The sequence below is a fragment of the Pocillopora verrucosa genome, chromosome 14 (genome assembly GCF_036669915.1).
Source record: "Pocillopora verrucosa isolate sample1 chromosome 14, ASM3666991v2, whole genome shotgun sequence".
Classification (NCBI taxonomy): Eukaryota; Metazoa; Cnidaria; class Anthozoa; order Scleractinia; family Pocilloporidae; genus Pocillopora; species Pocillopora verrucosa.
The window spans coordinates 20364253-20370039 of NC_089325.1; positions in this window are offsets into that span (position 1 = coordinate 20364253).

Below are 5787 nucleotides of genomic sequence, written 5' to 3' on the forward strand. Positions count from 1 at the left end.
TGTTTTCTTGTCTTTTGTTGTTAAAATTATTAAACGGTGATAACACTCAGTGATAACACTCAGTTACGGGTTAAAAACGGTTGCTCGATTGTACCGTCCTCGTAAATTTGTGAATGAATGAAATGGTTAGTTATGAGACAAAGAAGACGAGCTCTTTGATGTCATTTCCCTCTGGAGTGTACGCCGGTATTTTCGCAAGTTCCCGCCGAGATTCTCACGGGACACCTGTCTGGATCTCTCTCGGAATGCCGGTGAGGAGATTTGTAACAGGGAACCAGCGGGAACTCGGCCGGGGTCCCCGCGCGGATAAAAACGAGCGAACAAAATTGAATGAAATCCGGTTTCGCCGGTAGTCCCACCAATCCAATATTTCACTTCCACCTCACTTTCCACTTCCGCTAAGTTTTTTTCGAGAAAGATCAGAGGTCTTCACGATGTTGGAGTTCGCTAGTTGTATATGAATATATTCGCGCGTGTGAAAGAAATCGGCCTTCGCCAAAACACTCATGTGGTTAATGCTCACAGCTGTTGTTAACTACGTATTCTATTTCCTACCGTTGGTTCTTTGCTCCTCAGTTCCAAACCCACACCTCTCCTTCCCAAATCTTTCCCCTAATCACGGACTTCATTAATTCACAACATTATTTGGTATCGTGTACCAATTTTTACTTTTCTTACTTTCAAAAAACAAAACACTTCCGCTTAAAACGCCTGAGCAAACCGCAATATTTTTTTTTCTCTTTTTTTCTTTTCTATATACTTGGCTTTTAGCCTAACGTAAACTACTTGCTCTTTTTGTGTATATTACTTTCCAATACTTGATATATTATCTTTAAAAAAAACCATCAAATTCAAATGTATCAAAGAACATTAATCCATTTTTAGAATCCATAATCGTTTACAGAGAAATAGATTTACAAAAAACTCATTGTAAATTGCAAATGTTACCATTTGCCTCTCCATGTTTGCCAGATAATATAATTCCCATTTCCGAGGCCAGCAGTAAAAATCCAAAATTTAAAATTTTTTCAATAAGTACTTTGTGTGCTTCCTTGCACACTTCTCTACCACAAGCTACGTGGGTAATAAAGTTTAGCCCATAATTTAGAGTAGCTTTCATTAGGGGAGTAACATTTTGACTCAAAAATTTAAAATACAAAAAAAGAAAACAACAACAACACCCAGAAACAGACTATATTATACTGTGGTAACAAACCAGGGAGACCTTTACCCCAACCTATAGCAGATCTCCGGAAAAGTGAACCAGTTAGTCTCAAAGTTTTACACTGGAAAGTCAAAGTTGACGCACAAGAGTCACAACAGACGCCGTGAATTGGCGGCCTTGGCGGTAGTACTTGTTAAAAGATGGGTTGCGTAGGAGAGTCATGGCCAGGAACCAGAGTTGACAGCCTTTTGAAACATGCGCGACTGACGGGGCTCCCGACTAAAGCCTGAAAGGCAAAGGGAGAGGAACGGCAATATAGGCTGCGTTTGAGAGGTTTGGACGAGATCTGGAGGGACTTCGTCGAGTATTTCATGTTAATTACCCTTCAAAAAATTAGTTCATGAAAAGAAAGGAATCATAGCAATAGAGAAAATAGGCCAAAAGGGGGAAATTTCACTCGTACTTTGAGTAAGAAGGGAGAAAAAATGTCTTTATTTCCTTCACTATTGTGAAAAAGTGTTTGTTAAAAGTCATTTAAAACAAATATTACAAAGCTTCAGAGCGTCCTGCCTCGATGCCAAACCTACAATATATAAGCTCTGTTGGAGATCAGGCGACAAAATAGATGCCTTAACACACAGTACTTGAAAACTAATTTTAACGTTAAGAACGGAATACTAAAGCACTTCAGACTCAAGGTGAAAAAAAGGTCACACACGTAGGGATGTTTCTTTTTCTCCTCATGAAAGGCTTAAAACTGTTCTATATCACCCAGGATGCAATCATCTTTTTAATGGTCGGCTTGAAAAGTAACTGTCAGTGAGATACGTGTTAGTTCCTCAAAAAACTGTGCAAAGTGGCAGAAAAGAAAGGCTAACTTTCAATATTCCCGTGTGACCACAGAATGGATATCAAATGAATAGTAACAAACCGAACACAGCTCGCATCGTAAGTTTCTTCTCAATAGTACCCATTTTTTTCAAATCTAACTTGGGGAATGCGGTACGTTTTCTGCCAAATTTTCCACGATTTCACAGTAATAACAACGCTTAACAGAAGAAAATTATGTATTTCTTGCCCTCCGTGAAAATATCATTTCTAGTGTTCTGCTTGGTTGCTGAGTGCCGGTTGCCAGTACATAAACAGCGCTGTGTTTTGATCTTATCAGAGAAACAGACGTGCCAATTGTCTCTAAGCTACAGTTGCCCATTCGTGCGCACACTCATCTGTCTGATTATCAATCAAGCAAATCAGAATCCTAGGAATGCATCACCCCAGCCGAGTCGTGATTCTGGAGACAGTTTACTTACGCTCTTGCAGGAGCTGATGATCTTTTTGTCTGTTAATAAGCAACTGACAGAACACCAGCATCATGGGATGTCTGAGGGCAACCAGCACGGTCACAAAACCAAGGTATGCGACAAAAGCTAGAAAAAAAATTAAGAAACTTTGAAGTGAGGGTCGAAGGTTGTCCAGGATCCCATAGGTTATGCTTTGGTTAGCACAACGACAACTCCATAAATCTCGTGCAACCCTCTCGAACAATCAGACGTGAAGCTATTACAAATCGCTACTGAGCCACTACCGTTTGCTGCGTTCTAGGCAATTTGTTGGATCTTGTCACCGAGGAATTTCTGCTTTCCTTTCCTTTCGTCGCTGAAGTCTTATAAACATTAATTTCATTGGTTAAAAGCTGTTATAGGAAATAGTGAACAACATGGCAGCATAATAAGTCTGTATGTTGTATATCTTCCTTCACATAGCCTCTGCCATTTATAAATTGCTTGTACTGAGTGCGTGCTACGTACCTTCGTCCCAAGCCTGTAACCCTGCATCAGTGATGTTTGATCGATATGTGAGATGAAAATCACTCTTAAAAGCATGGCCTTTAGAATTCGCATAAAAGCAGAGAAAATTCTAAGAATTATGTTGTAGAAGAAGAAAAAGTACGACATGATGGAGAATAGCCGCCTGAAAGAGATGGAAAGAGACCAAAAATAAAGTGTACACGATACGGGCTGAATATTTTAAGCTAAGTGACCCATAAGCAAGATATGAATTTAAGAGAATTACTAATTAACCTGGATGCTACCAGTACAACACACAACAAACCAACAACCACAACTACAGAAACAACAACAACCATCACAGGAACGAAAACAACAACACCCATTACCACCACAACAAAATGAATAACAACAATAAACACCCAAACAACGATAAAAATGTAGATATATGCCAAAAACCTTCTTATCAGAGACGTCTCTGTCGGCGACGTTCAATTAATCTACCGCAGCTTTGTATTGAATGTTCTCTCGGCGAGGCGTGAGTTGACCACTTAATATGACATATTCAATTAACACGATAATAAAATTTGCTACGCCATTGGTCATAAACAGCCAAATAGGACCGAGCGGAGTCCAATACGGTTCTGTAGTCGTACCAAAATTTGAAAATGAAACAAGACATCGGTTGTGGTTCTAAGTTTTCATTAAAAAGAGAAAAAGAAAAAAAAGCAACAGTTACTCGGCGAAATGCGAGACAACAGTACATGACGCGTTCTGTCCACTTACACAGGCATGACGTGTTAAGTGTCCCTTTAACTGTCCTATTACACTGTCCAATTACAAACATGACACTGTCCTATTAGTGCTTAAGTCAAGCTGGTGATCACCAATCACGTTCGAGAATTTCGCTATAGTTTTGATTAGTGCACTAATGGGACAGTGTATGGTTTACGTTATGCTTGTAACTGGCCATTTAACGCAACATGCCTGTGACTATACGCGTTATACAAGTGCTGTAATAATTTTGTCAATCACTTAATGAATTACGGACCGAATTAGACTGCACTCTGCCAGGCCTAGTACTAGTTATAAATGCCTACACGTGTTTGTTACGAGTAGATCAGTTGTTCAGGGCGTGCGTATCACGCAACAAAGATTCAGCAAATATACAACAATATAAGTCGAGTCACAGAAGACGAAATGTGTTAGAAACAACTGGAACAACACCAGAAAAATAGCCAAGGCCAAAGTGGGTATTTAAAAACAACATTCCATGAGTAATAGATCGCGTCCCCAGCATCTTGTTTTGATGCTTAAACAATCTTTAGAGTTGCATTCTGCATGTAGTAGAGTATTTTTCAATTGAGTGTCGAAAGTAATCGATGATTGCTTCGATTTTGCTTAACCTCGCCGTGTGATTGGTCCAGAAAGTTCGCGCCACCTTCTAAACCAATCAGATTCAAAACTTGAACGAATCGTGATTTGGTCACTCGCATTTTCCCGCCTTTTATACAACGATCATACGACAACAATGTGATGCAATCATATGACTCATTCTTAAGATTCAAATCGATACAACATACACATCGGTAAAACTTACAACGAAGCAATTCCGGTCTCTTTCAAATGTTTCCATAATTCTGGGCTGAGCAATTCTTTCGATTTGAAAACGATTGCCAGAGCAGCAGCCATGGTTGACAGAAAAATTTTCAGGGTGCCACAACCTAGAAAAAAATCGAAGATAAAACATCAAAGAGCTTCATGGTAAGATCTCATTTGTACCAAGAGCATTGCGAAATTACGAGCCCACCTTACAGTATCAACAATGACTTAAAATTTGCAGTTTCATAAAATACTATTATTTCCCTTTAATGACCGCGTTGCCTCTCAACTATGTTTTAATCATAGACAATCTGAATCTCTTCAAATTTAAGTTTTGGCAACAACATAAAGGTGTCGTTTCATGAATCTACGGTAAACAGTTGACTGTTTTTGGGTTAGGGGAGGGGTAGGTGGCAATTGCTCAGATATTGATGTCGATCATTCAAACGAACAAAGGAACAGACAGAAGATTTGCATTTAAGATACAGTGTGACATAAAATTCATTTTATTATACCAATCAATGCGTACGCTATCTGATATCCAGAAAATCGGAGACTCTTCCCCTAGCAAAGATAACAAGAAAAAAAAGGTAACAATAAAATCTTAATGACACACCAACGCACAAGACATTACAGATAATTATTCTAGCAACATACAGTTTGCTTGTCACATAACAAGCGTACTAGGTGGCTTGATTCGTCAACGAATTCCTTCTCGTTATAAATTTGTGCACTAAACCGTAAACAGAAGTCTTAAGGTCCAACCAAGGACTCACACAATTTTTCCGGGTTTAGAGTTCTTGAAAATCTTCATTGTTTTATTTCTGTCGTCTTCCTGTGTTATCCTTATCATCTTTATGGTTTTTATTTTCCCCATCACTACTATTGTCATCATCATCATCATCATCATCATAATTATTATTATTATTAGTGTCTTAAATACTAGAGCTATCATCATCATCATCGTCATGCCGCAATGATTCGATTTAGCGTCCAGGCGCTCACTTACTTTTGGTACTTCAAGAAAGGGCGCTTATTTGAAACAGGGCGCTTGTTAGGGACACGGCTCTTTTTTTTATTGTTTTGTTTTTGTTTTTGAGAAACAGAAAAATGTGAGGAACAGGGCTTTGATGTTTATTTGAAAAGCATCCAGAAGACTGGAAAATGGATTTGTTGTTCCAGGATCCATCCTGACTACAACGGCTAGCCAAGCAATCATTGCAAAACTTATAG